Source organism: Lissotriton helveticus, chromosome 10, assembly GCF_964261635.1.
Source record: "Lissotriton helveticus chromosome 10, aLisHel1.1, whole genome shotgun sequence".
NCBI classification, from domain to species: domain Eukaryota; kingdom Metazoa; phylum Chordata; class Amphibia; order Caudata; family Salamandridae; genus Lissotriton; species Lissotriton helveticus.
This window is the reverse complement of record NC_136071.1, coordinates 748,937,079-748,960,873: the sequence shown is the minus strand read 5'-3', so window position 1 is coordinate 748,960,873 and position 23,795 is coordinate 748,937,079.

Below are 23,795 nucleotides of genomic sequence, written 5' to 3'. Positions count from 1 at the left end.
CCAACTCCAGCAATGCGTCACTTTTGCACAAACAGATGTGTCCGAATTTCAGACGTATCTGTCAATTCTTGGCGATGGTGCGCCATATTGTAAATACACACGCATCCATGGCGGGGCAAGGGTTTCATATGGAGGCGCAGGGAAACTTATGCACATGTACTGATGCGTCCGTTTCTTGGCAGTCTGCCCCTATAAATCTTGTGGATCTAACTTCACAAGCCCTCGCATGTATGTACAGAATATGCATTCCTCACCTGCTGTGTTGGTTTGAGGTAGCATTGACTCAGAATTATTTTGATCACAAACACTGTTATCAGTATCAGATTTTTTATATTTACATTTACTTACAGGCTTGCTGTTTACTGCCTATCCAGCACTCTTTCAGAAGAGCGGGAAGTGTGAATACTTCATACCCCTTCCACTATGGTACCAGTTCTCTACCTACTCTAATCAATATCTTCTGAGACAGACACAACAAGGAAGCAGAAATGACTAGAACACCCACTAATTCTTGGACTTGGTGGTGCTCTGTCATTATTTTTGTTTTGCTTAACATATGCACTTATGCACCTTAGAAATATTCATATATAAAGTGTGATTGTATATTAAATAGACTATGGTTAGTGATGTGATTCTCATGTTATAGTTAGCCATAGTTAAGGTGCGTTCAAGTTAAATTAATCCTATTTCCTGTTGGCCTCAGTTTGATAACTCATGCTAACGTTAAAAATGCATTTTGGCTGCTGTGTGCTGTTTGACTCTTTCTCTCATTTCAGGATCCACGTTCTAAACTGCAGTAGTTTGAATTAATGAATCGATTCAGTGTTTCTAGTTTTCTGTGAAGTGTTATCATTTTGGGCTGTACTGAAAGTTGAAAAAGGAGTTACTTGCCCCTGTTGCTTGGATGGCCTTACTGTGATGCACCATTCTGTGTGATGTGTATCTCCTAAAGGCCATACAGCTGTAAGCTTCCTTTTTTTGTTGCATATTTATAAAGCACGAACTCGACCTAAAGGTATTGGCGCGCTTTACATGAGTACCAGTGCATTACACAAGGACACATTCATGTTGTTTGTTAGGCACAGGAAGATTAAGTAATTTGCTCAGAATCAAAGGATGTGGAGTCCACCCGATTCTCAAACCTTGATTTCCCAGCTCCAAAGTTGGCAGTCAAGCCGTGAGACCACATCCTCTCCTTGGTAGGAGGCTTGGAAAGAAGGACAAAGACATATTATCTGCAAATTGTGGATTTTGATTTTCCCCCACCTCTTGGGGACCGTGGGAAGTATGATAGTCTGTTAAATCTTCTGTTTTAAATGCACATTGTTACGTTAGTTTCAGGTGCACGTACCTACTCTTTCGGGAGCATATGCCCCTTTCCACTCTCTGAAGTCTCCATGCTTATTTTATTTCTTCTTATGGAGTTAATCCCTAAAGCAAATCTGCTTTTCTCTTTCTGATAGAACCTTCCTTTGGTTCTGCCATTATTGGCTTTACTTGCTGACACCTTCTGTTAAACTTCCTGACCTCATTTGAATCCTTAGATTAGCATTAGGGAAGTTATGTTTAGAGGAACTGAATCTTACTCATTTGTATATGGCAATCTTTAAATAACTTGTCCTTGTATTTGCTTCTTCCACTCACTTTGAATTAGACCAAAAATTGGTTTTATGAGGTGAAAATTGATTTATAACTAATTTGAGTGAATTGAGTTTGTAATTTCAGTAATCTAATGACCTTCATGATTTGCAATTCTACTGCTCTCTGTCCTTGTGCGCCCAAAAGGGCTTCACTGTTATTGAGTTCTTACCGATTTGCTGAGGATAAACCTCCATTCCAGAAAATATCTATCAATTCTAGTGCAGCTTGTACTTGAATTTGCACCAATGATTTTTACAGGTCAAACCTCACCCAATGCTGCTTCAGATTCTTTACTTCCTGTTAATTGTTCTCTTGAGACGAAAGGAAGTAAGCAAGTTTCAAAGCCCCTTCTATTTATCAATCTATTGACTCTCTACAAGCAGGAGCGAAATCAAATTAAGCAACTGCATGCCTGCCTTAGCTGTCTCTTCACTTCCTGTTAATGATACTCTGCAGCACAAAGGGTGTGGGGGTTCTCCTAGTCTCCTTCCCCACCCCCTTCCGTTTCTCATCTTTCCACTTTCCTTTCAATGTCTTCTGAGGCATTCAAGTGGGAAGAGGCATGTTCCTTCCAACCATCCTTTTTTCTTGGTTTCTGCATTTCCTGTACCCATAATATTGAATTGTTGTTTGGGAATCTGTGGAATTGACTATTGATCTGATATATCTTACATAAAATCGAAATATTCATTTTTTAATGAAAAGGTAATAGTAGTCAATATAGTGCTTACGTGTCTGTCTATCATCGATGTAAAATAAATATTACTTTCAACTAAGGATGAAGTACACGAATTGAAATGCATAACAACAACATTATTAACCGCAAGGCAAATGAAAATAAAAAAAAACGCTGCGGAAGCGCTGCCTCAAGGAAGGCAACATCTTGATTGGCATTTAAAACTGCTGATGTGTTCGTCAGTACGAGTATTTCCCATACCATATCTGCTGGCATCTCTCTATGCTGACTAATCATTCTTGACACTCCTATTAGCAATACAGAAGTTCAGATAGTTCTGATAAACATCTTGCGCATGTAATTGAAATTAAAGCGTGTCTTTATTGAGTTAAAGATGAATGTGTATATTATTTCGATTTAAAAAAAGACCGTGCCTTAAAATGACAAAAAAAGGCATTTTAGCAACAGAAGTGGAACTAAAAGGACGTTTTTGTGCAAGTCACTCATTATTCCTTCTAGTCATGAGTACACATATTTGACACTTATGTATTTTATCAACCCGGCGTCTCCTATGTAGTTGCTGTATTCAGTTCTGCAGCATATACTGCCATCTACTGGATTAATATTGCATCACGTGTACAGCTATAAAGTACACTTTTAGTTCTTATAGGTTTAAAGTTGTTCATAGTTGCGAATCATGTCATAAGAGAGAAGACATATTTTTCAATAATAACATCATCTGGTTGAAACTCGGGGTTGGATGGAAGAAAATATGGCACCACTAGGAGACTGCGCCAAATTCGTGACTAAGAATGTTGCTGTAATTTCCATAAAACGTTATTTGCTTGAAAACACTAACCATGTAAAAGCCGCTGAAATCAAATGTTTAAATTGTGGGCTTGGATGTGTGAAAACGTACACTTAGCACGGCATGCTCATTTCGAGGTGTACAAATGTGACAGGTGCCTTAATAGAGTAGCAGCACACCTAAGTATCTTTTCTCTACAACCCCACCTGTCGCAAATTGCAAGTGCGCTATAATCGCACCTGATTTTGTGCAAGACTCGGAATTAGACTTAACTCTCGAAGAACACGATATGGGGCATTAAAAAGCACAATAAAAGTGACATAAACAGCTAACATTCTATGTAAATGAGCACAGCTCTTGATTGGTGGAATAACTTTTCCCCCACTATTAACTAGAATAAATGCTCCTCATCCTTCGTCGATGCTCATCATGTGGTTCAGTCAGACATGATTGAGGGACTCAAGACAAAGAAAAGCAAATTGCTAGAAAACAAGCAATGTCCCATGCATACATACGAATTCGGAGCTGCCATTAGAGGTGCAGAGAAGTCCAACTTCAAACGCATCAAACCAAAAGCAACTTGCAGTGACGTCCTGGAATGACTGCCCCCCTCCACACCAGGACCCGGATGTCGCTGCTGGAGTTCTGAAAGAAGCTGAAGACCGGGCTCTTCGACTAGCACTCGATCCTTCCATTACCACCGCAGCCAGACTCAGATATCATCTGCCCAGCGCCTGGATACCCTTATGGGTCATAAGCGGCGCTCTAGAAATCCACCAGCATAACATAACTCTATTGTAGAGGTCATGTTCCAGTTGCCAAGGGCAACAGTTGCTACTCGAGTTCCCCTGCTTGAGAATCCTGTATACTGCTGTGCACTCCCAATGATTAATAAATCACTTTAACAAGCGTAAAACGATTTCTTACCTCCACCTTTTAGGAAAGGCCACAAGGCACAGAGTAATCACCTCCCCCTCGGCCTCGTGTCCTAGTTTTCAATCTGTTGATCCTCCTTCAGGTTAGTTTCCATTGAAGTGTGTCTGCACCAGTGTCAGTGACTAAAGCACTTACTTCTGAAATCTGAGTGAAACATGTACATGTCGAGGTCAGAATCTACAAATGTGACATGATCATACACAGGCAAGACAAACTCATGGGCATATTATCAAGAACGGCGTAAACAATTATTACCGGTTTACAGAAAACTGCCACTAGAGCGGCGATAATGGGCTTGATAAAATGCCCTGGAGTATTCCAATAGAAGTCCATGTTCTGGTGTGGACATGGGCTTCCATTGGAATTCTCAAGGGCATATAATCAAGTCCATTATCGCCGCTTTAGCGGCAGTTTTCTGCCGCTAAACCGCCGATAATTTTAACGGTGCACAGACATAATATCGACTCCAAAATATCGTTTGGACAGAATATCGAGTTTGAAATATCGTTTGGACAAAATATCGACAGGACAGAATATAGACAGCCAAAATATCGTTTTTAAGGTAAGTGAAGTAATATCGACTGTAAATAATATAGAAAGTGAAAATATCCAAGTATATAATCTAGATAGTAAAAAATATCGTTTTTTAAATAATATTTAATTATTTATAGTGTTTTTTTATGTTATAATATGTGTGAAAAGTGTCATTTTAAGTTATAATTATTTTTAATTAATGATTTTTTTTTTTAATTATTGTGTAATTTTATTCTGTAGCGGGTTGTGGGTTTATAGGGGAATAGAGTGGGAAGTAATTTAATTATAATTAATTAAATATGTAAATTTATTAATTGGTAGTAATAATTAATTAATTGGTAATTAAATAATATTTGTTAATTATTTAAAATTTAATTGGTAATTAATTTAATTTAATTGATTAATTGCTAATTATGTAAATTAAAATAATTTATTTCCTGTAGCGGGTTGTGGGTTTATAGGGGAATAGGGTGGGAAGTAATTTAATTATAATTAATTAAATATGTAAATGTATTAATTGGTAGTAATATTTAATTAATTGGTAATTAAATACTATTTGTTAATTCTTTAAAATTTAATTGGTAATGAATTTAATTTAATTGATCAATTGCTAATTGTGTAAATTTAAATAATTTATTTCCTGTAGCGGGTTGTGGGTTTATAGGGGAATAGGGTGGGAAGTAATTTAATTATAATTAATTAAATATGTAAATTTAATAATTGGTAGTAATATTTAATTAATTGTTAATTAAAAAATATTTTTTAATTAATTAAAATGTAATTGGTAATTAATTTAATTTAATTGATTAATTGCTAATTATGTTAAATTAAAGGGGTATTTTTAGGGTTCAGGGTCAGTTTTTGTTTTTTGGGTAAAGGGGTATTTTTAGGGTTCAGGGTCAGTTTTTAGTTTTTGGGTAAAGGGGTATTTTTAGGGTTCAGGGTCAGTTTTTAGTTTTTGGGTAAAGGGGTATTTTTAGGGTTCAGGGTCAGTTTTAGTTTTTGGGTAAAGGGGTATTTTTAGGGTTCAGGGTCAGTTTTTAGTTTTAGGGTAAAGGGATATTTTTAGGGTTCAGGGTCAGTTTTTAGTTTTTGGGTAAAGGGGTATTTTTAGGGTTCAGGGTCAGTTTTTAGTTTTTGGGTAAAGGGGTATTTTTAAGGTTCAGGGTCAGTTTTGGGGTAAAGGGTTTTTTTAGGGTTCAGGGTCAGTTTTGGGTTTTTGGGGTACAGGGGTACAGTGTAAAAATAAAGTAAAATTAAATTTACATTAAATTAATTTAATGAAATTAAATTAAATTAAATTATATTAAATTAATTTTAAATAATTTAAATTAAAAAAATTATTATATACTTACCAATACTTACGTTGTAATGGTAGTGCGTTGTAAAAGTTGCGTTGTAACGTCATATATCCACTGTTGCACTCTTTGGAGTGGGAATAGTAATTTTAACCCCTACGCTATCCAACGCTTTCCCTACTGTTGCACCCACTGGAGTGGGAATAGTAATTTTTACTCTTTTGTATTTGTACGTTAATAATATTGGCTATTATTTAATAAAATTTTGTTACTATATATATATATGTTTTAAGAAATATGATTAAAAAAATATTATTTTTTTACTTTCATTAAGTTATTTTAAGTATTGTTAAGTATATTTTAGTAATTAATTTTTTATATTATTGTAATTAAACATTGTTTGTATTAAAGTCGATATTTTTTACAACTATATATTTGTAAACGATATTTTTAACTCGATATTTTTGTACTTACCTGTTTGTAGATAGAAACTCGATATTTTGTCTCTCGATATTTTGTCAACGATATTTTTGTTGGTCGATATTCTGTCCCTCGATATTATTTCAGTGATCCAATTTTAACACCGTTCTTGGTAATATGCCCCTCAATCTTTCATTCTTCCAAGGTTGATAATATCAGATTCACTCATATGGGTAATAGTAATGTCTTCTGTCTAAATCACTTATATAAAATAGTAAAACTGTGTGAGCAAGTATTGTACATAAAGCAAAGTTATTATTTAGATGTTATGAGTCACGGCAAGAATCTGATAATTTTTTAGGTAAAATGATGGGCATACTCCACAAACTAGACTGCAGAGTCTGGGACTCATGCCCAGCATTCAGCATTACTTTCTCCTCTCCTTGTTGCAGTAGTGAGGGATCCTGTCCAACACAGTGCTTGATGAAGTATACAAATCTGGTGAGAGCTAAAGTCCAAGGGGCCTATTGACAATCGTATTTTGGAGTACTTAAAGTGCTGCTCCTGTAGTACTCTTTCACAAACTCCTATTTGCCTTTTTAAACTGGCCCAAAAAGCATACAATAAGAACAAATCTGAATATTCAGGGAATATCATGTACAGTTTATGCAGTGCCCTCTTTGCACTTTTACTAATAGGAAATTGGGTATTTGAGAACTGATTCACAAAGCCATGGATGTGTATGTAAAAGTGTACTGCAGTAGACCTGATGTGGTAGAGGACCTTGTCTACCGTGTAGTTCCGAGGTCTCTCATAATCTCTCGTAATGTCTCGACTGGTGAGTTCAGCCTGCCAAGCGCTAATGAACAGCAAATGTCCAGCTATCAATGCTGATGGTTCACACCTTAAGTATTTGGTGTTAGGACAAAATGCAGAGTTGGGACTATCAAGAGATGGAAATATCAGAAATAGAATGTCGTGGGGCGGGGCTTGCGCGCCGCTTTGAGATGGCGGTTTGCGCTTGAGCTCTCAGGCGAACAGGGTCCGTCTGAGGTTTTTGGCGGTTTCCAGGTGCCCCATCTTCGTGGAAAGCCTCTCCCAGGTTTATGAAGTCGCCGTGTGCAGTTTGAGGGCATTTTCCTTCCTCTTCAAGCTGCTGTTCTATACATTTTATCATTTTTCAGTGACGCTCGGTATTTTCATGAGCGGCCGCCATCTTGAATTCCTTTGATGACGGAGATCGGAATTTCTCCTCAGACGGCAGCGCTACTGTTACAAACTTGCCAGGAATGCATGTGAGCTGATACTGGTGACTATTTTTCTTCATCATTATACCCAGAATTGTTTTCCTTTATGCTTCTTGCTGCGTGACTGATCAATTGGAGCTTACTTTGGATGCTCTTATATATTTTTTTTCCTTCTTTCTTCAGTGGGCTTTCACTGCTTTTGTGATGTGCTTCAGCTGCTCAGTGCTACATTACTTTTCGGCTTCTGCTTTATGAAAGTGTTCTACTACTATATGCAGAGGCATATCTTAGGTGTGTTGACTTTCCTCTTTTTTCCCATGTAAGTCCGTCATTATATATTGCTCGGCTTTGCTTGCTGAGAGTGCGCTCTGTTATTTTTGCCCAGTTATTTACTCACATCTCGTGTGAGCACCTCCTAATCCCTCTGGACTTTTGCTGGCCTCACTTTTTTTTTTTCTCTTCTGTGTCTGCGTGCTCTATGGCTGCGAATATGGGCTTGTCACCGAATGCAAAAGACGCAATGGACTCCAAAACCTCTCTTAAGAGGTCCAAACAATTATCTCCTACACCTGAGTCTTCTCAAAAGGACACCAATTCCACTCTGGAGACTATTCTGACGCGTCTGAATGATGTTCATGACATTGCTCAGTCTACCAAGACTAACACAGATTTGCTGCAAGTGGAGGTGTCAGCCATCAGAAATGACCTTAAAGCTCTCTCCCTTCGTGTTTCAGCCACGGAAACACGTATTAGTGGTGCAGAAGATACTATGCAAAAGCAATCTAGATCTCTTTGCAAATTAGAGCGCTCAATGGCGGCATTGTGGAGGGATCTCACTGAGCAAGAGGATCGTAACCGCAGATCCAACCTGCGCATTTTTGGCCTTCCTGAAGAAGTTGAGAAGGATGCACTTTCTATGATTGATTGTTTATACCAATGGATTCCTTCTACGCTGCAAATTTCTTTCCAAAAAGACTTTGAGCTGGAACGGGTACATCGTGTCCCCACCTTTCGTTCTAAATCAGCCACGCAACCAAGAGCGATAGTTTTTAGGCCACTGCGTCACCAACATACGGAACAAATTTTGGCTCATATGCGGAAGGTTAAAGCTGTTTCCTGGAAAGGCCATCGCATCTCAATTTCTCAGGACTTCGCCAGAGACACGGTAATAAGGAGGAAAGGCTTTCTTAATCTCCGGAAACGTCTCTCTGAGATGAATATCCCCTTTTCCTTCTCTGGTCCTTCAAAATTCCGCATTACCTTCAAAGGTCGTTCCAGAATCTTCGATGAACCTGCTGATTTGGCCTCTTTTTTTGGACAATCAGATGGAGCTGCAGATGGAACTTCAAATGGAGGCGTCGCTTGATCCTCACTCCTCTGGCACCTGAGGTGGTTTCATGTATCTGCAATGACTTTTCTCTTTTCCATATCTACTAAGTTTATCTTTTTTAGATCTGCGTAGTGGTCTTATTGTCCACTGTTGTTGGTGTTCTGTTGCTATTTTGTGTGTGGAGTTGTCAGCTACGTTGTACGGTGTGTTTTCTTCTTTTCCTTATCTGCTCTCTTTTTATATCTCTATGATGTAGTCTACCACTATCTTCGGTATATCTTCTTTCTGTTCCTTCTAACCTTTTTGTGGTATTGCTTTTTTTCTATGTTGCCCTTAATCTTGATTGTTCTTTTCGTGCTTCCCTGTCTTTTTTTCTCTTTGCTTGTTCTTTGCCGTGTCAGGTTTCGGTTCTTCTATTGTCTCATTTTATGGCTTCTTTTATTGCCTTCCATTTTGTGTGTGAGACTTGGTCTTATTTCCCTCTTTTGATCTTCTTTTTCCTTTACCCCAATTAATGTTACTTCTATTGTGGTATATCTACGTGGTCCTTTCGCCTGACGCTTCTCTTATGTTGTTTCGTCCTTAGTGTCTACACCATTGATTATTAACTGTATTGTTTTATAGTTTGGTTATATAAGTTGTTTCATAGATGCTTATTAATTACACCTATATATCTAGTGTTAAATTCTAATTATTGTATAACTACTTTATATATCTATCTCATGATAGTTTCATTGATTAGTTGTTTACCTATTATTATCAATTGCTTCTCTCGCTAGGTCTAGGCTATTCTATTTATATTGCACTGTATAGTCTCCTGTAATCTTACTTTCTATTAATATATATTTGACATGTTCCTGCATTTTCAGATTCAATTAAATATAACAAGTTCTATATATTTAAGGACAGTTAATTAATTGCTTATCTTTCGTTTTTGCATTTTCATCTTCATTATATAGTGGTTTCTTGTATTTATCTAGCTTGGTGCTTCATTGATTGTTATATTGACCAGCTTTTTGGTGCCTTTCTCTATTATGTCTCATTTCTTTTCTTTATACTGCACCCTATAGTCTTCTTGAGAAGTATATTTTCTTCTACTTATTCTTTCCTGATAGTTATGATGATTGCTTCAACTTCGTTCTATTTAATCTTCGTTTATTTTTATGATGTTTTTGGTATTTTCTTTGCTTATAATAAGATATATATATCTTAGAATTGCTATTGCATTTATTCTATTAGATGTCTTTTTCTCTTCTACCTATTCCACTCTTTTATGGTATACTTTTTATGCTACCTGTGTATTAACTTGGTATATGCGTGTTGACTTTATAGACTTACACGATGAATTGTTTTAGTAATACTCTAATGGTATTAGTTCATATTTCAGATGTTTCTTTCTCCTAATTAAGTATAATTAAGTATAATCAGTTATGTATTGTATTGGGGCTGTTGATATCGATTGTAATTACTCCTCGTGACGGTCCTTTGCTCGCCTTCCCACGTTCCCCCTAGTATGAATTTGGTCTTTTTCAGACCTCCCTTGCTGGTTTTTCTCTCTCCTCTTTTTTCTCCTCTTTTGTCTCTTTTCTTTTTTCGGATTTCCCCCATGGATTCTCCCTCTTCGACGTTAATGTTTGATATCTGGATGCTTGTATTCGTGCTGGTTGTTTTCTGCTTTCCATCTATGGATTATGTTATCTTTTTCTATGTATGTCTATGCCTTGTTTGAATGTGTTGTCCCTTAATGTTAAGGGTTTAAATCATCCAGTGAAAAGATCAAAAATCTTAGATTATTGCAAATCTCTCTCTTCAGATCTAGTCCTTTTTCTAGGAAACAAAGGTCTCTACCAGAGAGGCGTTATTCCTGAAGAAGGAATGGGTTTCAGATGTTGTCTGTTCCGATGCTTGTGGCAAAAGAAATGGGGTCATTACTTTAATTAAAAAAAATTTAGGTTTATCCATAGTCTCTTCTGATCACGATACTGAGGGTCGTTGGTTGTTAACTAAGTTGTCTGATGGTAATGCTGATCTTTATGTTATGAATATTTATGCCCCTAACAAGGATGATCCGTCCTTTTGGAAAACGGTTACCAAAAAATTGAATGACACACCTCATTCTGGGAATCTTATCGTTGGTGGGGATTTTAATTTACCAATGGATCCCATTCTAGATATGAATTCAGCTTTTGAATTTCGCCCTCCGAAATCCCATAAACAAATGCTTAACATGTGTTCCCTCTCTCATCTTCAGGATGTATGGCGTCTTCACAACCCCACTGGTAGTGATTTTTCCTTCTTTTCTTCCCCTCATTCTACCTTTTCTCGTATTGATTATTTATTGGTTCACTCCTCTCTTATTTCGTCTTCCTCCTCTCCGCTTATTCATCCTATTCTGATTTCTGATCATGCCGCGGTTACTTTTTGTTGTCCTTTGCTCCTAAATCAAGAGCTCGCTCCTGGAGATTAAATACAGAAATTTTGCATGATAATGCCCAGATTGATGAGTTCTCTAGTGCAATCGAAACCTTTTTCCTTGAGAATGAAGGCTCAGTTTCTTCCCCAATTGTCCTCTGGGATTCGTTTAAATGTACTTTCCATGTATGTCAAAAAGGAATGCTGCTATTAAAAACGAACTTACAGATCTAGCAAACTGAAATAAAAACTCTGGAATCTACCTTTAGACATTCTAAAGATAAATCTTGCCTACAGTTAATCAAGCAATTAAAGTACACATATAATACTATAGTTACCAAAAGAGCCCATATTGGGGTTCAGGCTCAGAAATCCAAAAGGCTATTGTTAGAAAATCGAGCTGGGAAGATTCTGGCGGCTACATTAAAAATTCAGGATTCCTCCTTTAAGTCTTCTCAAATTTCTTCTATTAATGATCACCTTGGTTCTAAAAAATTTCAGACTAAGGAAATTCTCGAAGTCTTTCGTGATTTCTATAATAATTTATATACCCCTTCTAATCAGGCCTCTTTTGAGCAGTGTCAGGACTTCTTGAAATCTGTCCCGGTGAAGTCGGTATCCGTGGAAGATAGCAATTTTTTAAATGGTCCGATTACTCCTGAAGAAATTATTGCCGCAATTAAAGCCACTCGTTCTGGGAAAGCTCCGGGGCCTGATGGCTACCCTATTCTGTTTTATAAAACTTTTCTTCCTGTGATTGTTCCCAAGCTTCAATCTGTATTTGACACTTTTATTAAGGATGGGTCTGTTTCTGGCACGGCGGCTGATGCTACCATTGTAGTGATTCCAAAAGACGGAAAAGATCATTCAGATCCCAAAAACTTCCGTCCTATTTCCCTTCTTAAAATGGAGGCTAAGATTTTTGCTAAAATCTTAGCCAAGAGATTAGAATCCTTCATTCCTAAACTGGTACATCCCTCTCAAACGGGTTTTGTAAAGGGCCGTCTTGCGCGTGATAATATACGTACATTTTGCCATATTCTCGGATCAGCTAAACGTTCTCATCTCCCAGCCGCGGCCTTGGCTCTTGATGCTGAAAAGGCCTTTGACAAGGTTTCTTGGCCTTTTCTTCGTGCTGTCTTGTGTGCACATAATCTTGGTGATTCCTTTATTAATATGGTCATGTCCCTATACTCTCAACCTAGAGCTAACATAAGAGTCAACGGTGCTACGTCGTCCTTTTTTAATCTTCGCCAGGGCACCAGACAGGGTTGTCCTTTATCTCCACTTTTGTTTTTATTATCCATTGACCCTCTCCTCAGATTGATTGAGCTACACCCAGACATTAAAGGTTTTTCTTTTGGTCCTCATCGTAATAAAACTGCTGCGTACGCCGATGATGTCCTTATTTTCTCAGATGATACTGCCTTGGCTATCCCTGCTATCTCGGATACGATTTCCCTTTTTTCGAAGGTTTCAGGGTACACCTTAAATAAGGATAAGACTGAGATGTTCCCCTTAAATGCCTCCTGTTTCTCTACGCATATGGGCTCTGCTGGTTTTTAATGGCAGTCTAAGCAATTAAAATACTTGGGTATCTATTTTTGCTCTACCTTATATGCTACAATTGCCTATAATGAAACCCAGACTATTCTTAAAGTACGGCGTCTTTTGGACACTTGGTCTCCGAAACACATTTCCTGGTGGGGTCGCCTTCAGACCCTCAAAATGATGATTACACCTATTATTAATTTTGTATCCTCTATGCTCCCGGTAAAGTTATCGGATTCCTTCTTTCACGAAATTGATGTTCTGACCTCTAAATTTTTATGGAATGATAAACGGGCTAGAATTGCCTATAAATTCTTGCGGAAGCCTTATGATATGGAAGGATGCAATCTTCCTGATTGGGAAAAATACCAAACTGCCTTTTTGGCGTCTCAAGGTGCTCTATGGTTCTCTTATCCCCCTATTCATGTTCCTTCCTGGTTGTTAATAGAGCAGGAATTGGCTTCTCCATTACCGACTGCCTCCCTTTGCACTGCGTCTACCTTGTCCATCCCGTTCTCCCGTTATATTATTCTAGATACTCTTGCTGCGGTCCGGAAGGTAGACAAGAAAGTGGCGATTCCACTTCACAAATCTAGGTGGTCGTCTATTTGGCGGAATTCTAAAATTAAAATTAATATTGATCCTTCTCTGATATCTTATTGGGCTGATAAGGGTATCTCGCTTGTTAAACATCTTTATGGTTCTAATAATGAGCCACTACCTTTTTCCTCCTTAGCTCAACAACATTCTTTAACTAATTTGGATTTTTATACTTTTCTCAAAATCAAAGTAGCACTTGCTAAGGTGCGTCTTCATCCTACTTCTCCTACGATTACTCTACTTCAAATATGGACTAAATCTGGTCACGTAGCCTCTAAAATCTATGAATTTTTATCAACTGTTTCCTTACCTACTCATACGGTTGCTCAACAAAAATGGTTGCACCATTTTGATCATGATGTTACTGACCATATTTCTTCAGACACCTGGCAGATGATGGTTAACTTTCTCTTCGCAATAAAATCGCCCCATCGTTAATGCAATCTAAATTTTTCTCCGTCAACCTTCTTCATTGGACTCCTGTTCGTTTACATTCGCTCAATCTCAAAGAAGATGACCTATGTTGGAGCTGTGGCTTATTGACAGGTGACTTTCCGCATATGTTTTTTGAATGCTCCTTCCTCCAACCCTTTTGGGACCTCATTCACAAACACTTCATGCTCATCATTGGTATTAAGTTCCAACTCTCCTTCCCATTAATTCTATTAGGTCCATTAGCTGCCCCAGCCCCTCTCCCCTTGGATCCCATGGAATTACAGCTGTTGGATCTTCTATTGACTATTGCAGTGAAAGTAATTCTTATGGAATGGAAATCCTTTTCCTCTGTTTCTTATCATACTTGGTGGGCTTGGGTTTCCTTTTTACGAAGTGCTCATACCTCGGTCGATCATGCTCACCTTTCTCCATCTATAGCTAGTGGGGTTTGGAATGCTCTGGATAACTATATGGATTTGTCATCAAACGGGTTGGTTGACCAATATCCCTTCGATTTGTCTGGTTGAATGGCGTCTTGTTTGTCGGGTTAGTTCGTTGGAAATCCTTCTCTTCTTCTTTCTCCTCCTCCTTCTCTGTCTTCTCTTCTTTTTCCATCTTTTCCCTCTTTTTTTCTCTTTCTTTCTTCTTTCTTCTTTCCTTTCCTCTCTTCCCCTGATTATACCAGCTGATAGTGATACTCTTGATTGTGGACTCTGCCTAAGCTACTTACTTTATCTTAATTAATTCGTTTTTCTGTTTTTGGCAGACTACTTTTGTGTATGGATGTATTTGCTACGATTCATTGTTGAATTTCAGCTTCTAATTGCTTTTTATCTGTTATCAATTGTATCACTTATACTTGTATTCTGTATCTTCATTTGCTTCTTTATAACAATAAAATTCTTTTGAAATCAAAAATAAATATATTCTCTCAATTAAAAAAAAAAAAGAAAGAAAGAAAATTTCGTGATAGAAAACAATCTTAATGCAAGAATATTGTTGTCAAGCATTTTTTTAGGTAAGCAATATCATTTTTAATAATATTTTTTTATTTTATTATTTTAATGTGTTTTAGTTCATATGTTAATTTTATGTATTATTGTTTGTATAATTGTTATAATATTTTTAATATAGTTTGTCATTTTGAGTGATTTAGAATGTTTTTATTTATTTGTTTATAGTAATTTATAATGTTGTAGCGGGTTGTTGGGATTGTAGGGTGGATAGGGTGGGAAGTAAATTAAGCAGTAATTAAATAGTAAATAATTAATAACTTCTAATTAATTATGTCATATTAATTATGTAAATTATGTAATACTGATTTGTTTTAGTTACATTTTAGGTGTGGGTTGCAAGGTTTGTAGGGGTATAGGGTGGGATGTTGATTAAATAATAATTAATTAGCAGTTAATTATTCACTGGTGATTAATTGTTTAATTTATTACCAGTTATGCAAATTGTGCTATATTTATTTTAGTTTTTGTTGAGGTGTGGGCTGCTAGGTTTGTATGGGTATAGGGGTGGGAAGTTAACAAAGTAATAATTAAATACCTTTCATTATAGACAATTAATAATTATTAATGTTGTACATTGTTTAATAGTTTTTTTTATTTTTGAATAAATATATATACATATATATTTTATGTTAATAATGTTTACATTCAAAATTTAACTTTTGTTCTAATTTAATAGGGTTACTGAAATATGTCATGCGTTTGAAGTCAAGCACTTTCCCTGTTGTTGGTTAGAGTGGAGTGGCAATAGTAAATTTAACACCCCCCCTCAAGTCCAATGCTTTTCCTACTGTTTGGAGTGGAAATAGTTAATGTAACCCCTCCGAAAGTCTGACATCTGCTGCTTAAATGTCCCAACCTCATTTATATCCTCAGTTTACCATTAGGGAAGTTCCATTTAGGGGAACTGAACCCTACTCCATTTACATATGACAATCTTTAAACAACTTGTCTTTGTATTTGCTCTTTCGACTCACTTTTGGATTACCGAAAATTTCTTTTGTGAGATAAATATTGATTTATAACTAATTTGAGTGAATTGAGTGTGTAATTTTGCTAATCTGTTAATAAACCTTCATGGTTCACAAATCTACTACTCTTTGCCCTCCTTAGGGGGCAATGGGTTTCACTGTTATTGATTTCTAGCAGATTTGTCGAAGTTAAGCCGTAATTTGAGACTAAGATCCATCAATTGTAGTGTATCTTGTACTTGAATTTGCACCAATGATTCCTACAGTGTAAACCCCACTCAATGCTGCTTCAGACTCTTTACTTCCTGTTAATTGTTCTCTGCAGATGAAAGGAAGTAAGCAAGTTTCAAAACTCCTTCTATTTATCAATCATTCAACTCACTACAGACAGAGGCAACATAAAATTAAGCAACTGCATGCCTGTCTTAGCTGTCTCTTACCTTCCTGTTAATGATCTTCTGCATCACAAAGTAAGCTGGTTCTCCTAATTTCCCGCTCTCTTCCTCATTTTTCCGCTTTCCTTTTAATGCCTTCTGAGGCACCGCAAAGTGGGAAGAGGCAGTTTCTAATAATCCTTTTTTTCTTAATGACTAAACTTCCTGTCCATATGATATTTGCTTTTAGTTTAGGAATTTGTAGAAGTGACTATTGAGCTAATATATTTTACATATAATTGAAATGATAATTAAAAAAAATTAATAATATCCAATATAGTGTTTACATGTCTGTCTATCACTGGGTTAAAATAAATATTACTTTGAACTAATGATAAAGTATACAAACTGAAATATATAATAACAAAATTAACCTCAAATGCAAATGAAAATGTAAAGGCTGTGGAAGTGGTGCCCGCAGAAGGCAAAAATCTGATTGGCGTTTAAAACTGCTGATGTGTTTGAGTGTTTACAATAACCTCTCTGCTGGCAACTTTCTATGCTGACTAAACATTTGTGACACCCTCATTAGCAATACAGAAGTTCAGACGCCTCTGATAAATACCTCATGCATATACTTGAAATTAAAGCATGTCTTTATTGAATTGTGGATGAATGTGTATGTTATTTACATTTTAACGAAGACTGTGCTTTTTAATAACAAAAAAGCATTTTAGCTAAAGAAGTTGGATTAAAACAATGTTTATATTAAGAGTTTAATATTTTTTCCTAAATTATTAATATGGTTATTAACATATGTAATGTGGTTGAAGTGACATACCTTCCCTTCTGTTGTTTATACTTGAGTGGGAATAGTAAGTTTAACCCCTTGGAAGTCCAACACTTTCCCTACTGTTGCACAGACTGGAATGGGAATAGTAAATCTTACCCATCCGAAGTCCAGCCCTTTCCCAACTGTTGTTTAAACTGGAGTGGGAATAGTACATGTAAACCTTCCAAAGTTCTACACCTCCCCTACTGGTCAGCTTACTGGAGTAGAAATACAAAATCTAACCTCTAAAAGTTTAACACTTTCCCTACTGTTGCCCTGTTTGGAGTGGGAATAGTAAATATAAACACTCCAAAGTCCAAAACTTTCCATACTGTTGGGCTGTTTTGGACTAATCTGGGGAGGCCACTTATGGGCCTCACCAGGATCAGTCGTGACTGGGGGTGCTGTCTGGGCTGGCACAATGACAGAGGATAGGACACCTGCACCAAGCAGACCCTTCCATGACACAAATAGAGTATGTCCCCCTTGAAGAGGGAGGTGCTCCCCCACCGGAAGTTCTGGCTTGCCAGTCCCTTGTTCAGCCACAAGGTACAGCCTCTAGGCTGAGAGGCCAGCCTCAGGATACTACCCCTGAGAGAATGAGAGAAAGTGTCAAAGTAGAGTGCCTATTGCCCGACACTCTATGAACCTAACTGGTCATAGAAACCTCTGGAGCAAACTGTGGACTCCTTGTTAGCCCAAAGACTGAAATTAAGGCCTGCTCAAGGACTTAGTTTGTAGACTCCTCCTGGCAATGGATGGCCAGGGGCTTGGCCTTAGAAACTGACATCTGTCAGTGGCCTCAGTTGCCTGTGGTCCCTTTGGGCAGAGTTTTCCCTGGGTTGGGGTAGAAGTCTGATCCAATGGACAGAATGGGCCACATCTCCTTGTTGGCCATGGTGGTACTGTCTGCCTAATGGGACGCACTTGTGAGCAAAGTGGCTCAGGAAGATGTTAACAGAGGAGACCACCTAGGTTCAGACTGATATAGAATTGACAAGTGTCATGGCAGACAAGGCCACTTGTCCACTGCCTATCGCCTGAGCAGCGCAACCTATCAAGGTTTTGATTAATCTACCCCATCATTTGGCTGGATGGTGTTCATGTTGGACCGGGTCCTTTCTGCAGGGTCACACCAGATTTTTGCCTTTTTTTTGTGAACATGTTTTGTAAGCATTTACAACTCTGCACACTTTGCTCCTGCTAACTTGGGGTAAAATACTTTTGCTCTCCCTTTTAGACATGATAAAATTGGTATAGACCTGATTGGACTATTTAATTTACCAGTATCAAGTATATGGTGCTACATGTATGCAAGGCCTATAAATTACATGCTGCTAGTGGGCTGCAGCACCAATTGTGCCAACTACTGAAGTAGTTCTATAAAACATATATCAGTCCTGCCACTGCAGCCTGTAGTGCCGTTTTAAACTGTCATTTTGACCTGACAAAAGAAACTTTTGCCAGGCCTGTACCTGCCTTTTTAACAAATGTAGGTCACCCTTAAGGAAGGTCCTATAGGCTCATAGGGTAGGGTGCATGGAATTTAAAAAGTAGGACACATGTGTCTAGGTTTTACATGTTCTGACAGTTAAAAATCCCTAAAGTTATTTTTCACTGTGGCAAGGCTATCTCTCCCATAGATAAACACTGGCTTACCTTACTACACTTCATACATGAACACTTGAGTTTGGGAGCAGATAGAGAAACGTTTCTTCCACTTTTTTGAATTGTAATTTAATGCTTAAATCTGACTTTAAGTTACTCTTCTGAAAATGCTACTTTTAGAAAGATAAAAACACACAAAAAAACTGTTGATTTAGACCCAGATATCTGTACTGGGGTGAATGTATGACATTGTTCTGCATTCCATCCATCAATTGTTCTTTTCGCATTTGTCACCCCGAATGGGACGGGTATGCTCAGACGTGGGTCCTGTGCTCTCCATGCCACTGGAGTCAAGCTATCGTGAAACCTGTCCTAGGATGCTTGTTTCCAGTCCAGGCCAGTCCAGGGATGACTTGGCCTGGCAGTCCGGGCTGGACTGTTCCCATTGGGCGCAGGGTCAAGACTGATTTGCATATGGCTGGGTCCAAACTGGAATGGCACCGTGAGCAAATAAACAATCGATTTAGGCCCAGATCTCTGTACTTGGGTGAATTTATGACATTGTTATGCATTCTGTCAATCAATTGTTTTTAGAAAGTTAGCATTTTTCTGCCTAAACCAAATGTGTCTTTCTGTCATTATCCTGAGTCACTAAACTGCATGGTTCTCCTGTGGTGTGGTGTGCATTCCTCCTAGACAGGGAACAATAGGGGCTTGTGTGTGTGGAAGGGTGCTACTCTCCTTAACTCGATAGCCGAGGGTGTAGGATTTAGCCAATCATGAGCTTCAAAAGGTAGTCTGAGGGTGGTGCCCAACCCGTTTCTGACTTCTGGACTTCTCTGTCCCTGGCAAATTCAGATTGCACCTGCCTGCCCTTTGTTACCCTAGACAGTTTGGAACCCAACACGGGGGAAAGGGCATAACTGACTAGAATCAGTTTAGGGGTTGACAAAGAGAGGAGCCCCCCACAAACACACAAGGAGGCACTGGGTGCAAAAGTGGCACCCTCAGAACCTCTCACAGACAACTCCTGGACCTGTAGATGATTCAAAAGAAGGACTACCTTGCTATTTCAAGAAAGAGGACTGGACCTGCTTGTCTTGAAGCCAGGATCTCCAGAAGGCACTGCAAGGGTCAGTTTGCTGAACTCCAGCTTGAGCTAGACGGACACAACAAGCTTCCAGAGGCCTTCCCTGCAACCGCCCAGGCAACCAACACCAACTGAACCTGCTTTAGCCATGCTGCTAGCCTCTGCTGGAGAGATTCCTGATCCCCAAGAGGTGTCCCACCAGGTCCTGGACACTTCGTCAGCTTCAAAGTGTACTCTTCCTGCAAAACTGTAACAACTGAACTTCGGGTAAAAATCCAATCGTTTATGGTTCTTTGTGACTGAGAGTGCATCAGCAATGGTCACCTGGGTCCCTCGTCAATGCGAAGCTCTGATGGCGACCTGTTCTTCTTAACTACAGCGACTGCCCACATCTCCCACCAATGTGAAGCACCAGTGGAAACCATCTCTTCACACTGACATTGGTCTCTTCATCACCCATGCCAACACAGAGCTCCCTCTGAGGCTCTTCATGTGGACTTGGAATGTGAGAAGGTAAACTCTTCACTGGGTCATGTATCTGACTCATGCCTCATCCCAGTTGGCCTGAATTTGTGACTTTGACCCAGTTCAGCACGCCAAATAACCACAAGTGGCTTTATGTGCTTTTTGGCTCTGTTTTCATCTCAAAGTTAAAAATTCATAACTCCGGTTCCACTTATGGGATGTTTGGAGTTGTGCTATCATTTTATTCATTAACATTGATTCTATTGATCTAAATTGATTTTGGACACCGAAATTATTGGGTGTGAGTTTGCTACATCCTGTAAACCTAGGTGCAGGAACACTGGGCCAAGCTTTACTGGTAAAATCAAAGGCACCAACGACAGGCCCCAAATTAACGCCTTCAACTTCAAAGGGGGAGCATGATAACTTCTCCCACCCATGTCAGAACCTTGTCTCACCTCAGAGGTCCTTGCAACCACCCACCCACAGCTCTCTGACCCACACTGGATACTTTGATTCCATCTACTACCTGCTTCGAGGTAAATGGAATCGAAAAAGGCCTTGTTGTTATTTGACCTGGGACAGAGATTCGCTTGTGGTTTATTAACCAGTAGCACCAGGTGTGGATGTTATTCCCATTCCAGGCTGAATACCTTGGAATTACTTGATTGTGGTGATGAGATATCAGTCTGAATTGGAATTCCAGCCTATCGGTATTCGCTGACCTTATTCTGGGCTAGCCACGAGTGTCCTACTAGCCTAAGTACAAGATTATGGTAGGCCAGTGGTTCCCAATCTGTGTACCGCGGCCCCCCGGTAAGCCATCAAAACTATCCAGGGGTGCCACGAACAGATGTGCACAAAGCTCACAGTTTGTGAACCACCAACTGATACATAATAAGGGTAATACCAGGGAAGGAGGACCGGACGCTGCAGACAGAGATTTGTAATCAGTGGCAGGCTTGCTTATTCTTGAAGTAATGCAGTTCTAAGGGTGCGGGGAAACTAGAGTTCAGGAGAAAGTCCAAAAATCACTCACGTTCTGAGAGTGCACATTCCCGCTGCTCCCAGGGACCACTCAGCAAGGAGGGAGGATGCCTTGCATAACACTTCTACAAAAGTACTGAGAAGTGCCAGCACTGCACACCTTGATTAGGAGTTCAGGCAGAGCCTTTCTGGGGAGGAGGATGGGGCCTGAGTGGGACACAGAAGGTCAGCAGGCAGGTAGACGGGGCTGCCAGATTTAGGTCAGGGAGCCTGAAAGCAGAGTTGGTGGTGTCACTTAAGGAGGAAATAAAATGTCCTGGACACTCAAAGCAAAAGTAAACATTTGCTTTTACACAAAACGGCCCGTTGATAAATAATGATTCACCGCGCCGGGGAGCCATCTCTGATGCAGCACTGCAGGCAGAAGCGGTCAGGCAAAAGCTCATGGCCACTAGCTGCATTCTCAAATTTACACATATTATGGAAAAATATTTCAGTTGGTTAATGTGCTTACTGCTAAGAGCTGTGCAAAACGTGTGGGTCATAGCGATTTTGGAAAACACTTAGAGGCCGATTAGGATCGCGGACGGAAACGTGTCCCGTCCGCCAAGGAAGCGGGCAAGATACTCCGTACCGCTCCGCGGATAAACCGCCGTAGCGATTAGGAAAATAATGGAACGAACCCCGACCGCGGCGGACGGAGAACACCAAACTCCGTCCGCGGCGGACGGAGTACACCAGAGCCCGCCGCAAGCGGACGGAACCGACGAAACACCGTCCGCCGCGGACGCACATGACCGCGGGAACAGCTACATCTACCGCCATACCTGTGAAGGCTCCGTGTCCGCGATTAGGATAACGCCGCCTGTACCCCGGTACGCACCGCCATCCACGGCCGCGGCGGAAAGAATGCAACGAGAAACAGTGCATCACAGCGGAAGCCCAACACGAACAACATCCCTACCGTCAAACCAATGTCAAAAAGTGTGACGGAAGTAAATTGCAAACACATGAAAAAGGACTACCCCCCACCTGAAACACCAACACCAATCACAAGCTACAATGACACCCCCCAAGTACCCAATAATGCACACTAGTCAACACACCCACCTACCACCTGACTGCCAACAACCATTGAGACACGACTATAAAATGACTCACACCCACTACCACAATCCTTTGCATCACAGCATAGCTGCTAGCAAGAGGCCCAATACGACTGACAGCATTCATCAATTGAAGACACACAACCACCACCCTACCACACCCACCACACAAACACCCACCACACCATTCCTACACACCACACAACACACACCTGCACCCCCCAACTCACTCAACCCACACCCTGAGCACCACACACCATGGCACCCAAAAAAAAAAAATTCACGGAGACCGAGTTGAAGGTAATGGTGGATGAAATTATCCGTGTTGAGCCCCACATATTCGGGGCCCAAGTCGAGCAGACCACCGTGGCACAAAAAATCACATGTGGGACAGGATCGTCAGTCGGGTGAATGCGTCAGGGACAAAGCACGAGATACAGAGGCGGTGGCATGACCTGAAAACCAGGGTGAAAGGCGTCCGTGCCAAAAACCATGTGAGAGCAAATCACACTGGCGGCGGCACACCCCCGGAGCCCATACCCTACACTGATTGGGAGGAAAAGGTGCTGGGCATACTGCACCCAGAGAGCCTGGAAGGACTTGAGAAAGGAGAAGAGGCTGGTAAGTACAAACCAAGCACCACGATCAGAACGACATGGTCAGCCTCACACAACTGAGAAGACACATCTCCCAGGCCCCAACCTATGCACGTGGGCCACATACTCACCAAAATGTAAATGGCTACCAACAGGCCCCCATGTCCACAGGGAGGGCGGTGGTGGTGGGTGGGTTGTGTGAGAGGTCACCACTACAACTCCCAACAGGCCCCCATGTCCACAGGGAGGGCGGTGGTGGTGGGTGGGGTGTGTGAGAGGTCACCACTACAACTCCCAACAGGCCCCCATGTCTACAGGGAGGGCGGTGGTGGTGGGTGGGGTGTGTGAGAGGTCACCACTACAACTCCCAACAGGCCCCCATGTCCACAGGGAGGGCGGTGATGGTGGGTGGGGTGTGTGAGAGGTCACCACTACAACTCCCAACAGGCCCCCATGTCCACAGGGAGGGCGGTGGTGGTGGGTGGGGTGTGTGAGAGGTCACCACTACAACTCCCAACAGGCCCCCATGTCCACAGGGAGGGCGGTGGTGGTGGGTGAGGTGTGTGAGAGGTCACCACTACAACTCCCAACAGGCCCCCATGTCCACAGGGAGGGCGGTGGTGGTGGGTGGGGTGTGTGAGAGGTCACCACTACAACTCCCAACAGGCCCCCATGTCCACAGGGAGGGCCGTGGTGGTGGGTGGGGTATGTGAGAGGTCACCACTGCAACTCCCAACAGGCCCCCATGTCCACAGGGAGGGCGGTGGTGGTGGGTGGGGTGTGTGCGACAGGACACTGAAATGTAATCAAATTGATATGAACATGTAATGTCCACAGTACTGATCAGCACAATCTTGTCCCTCAG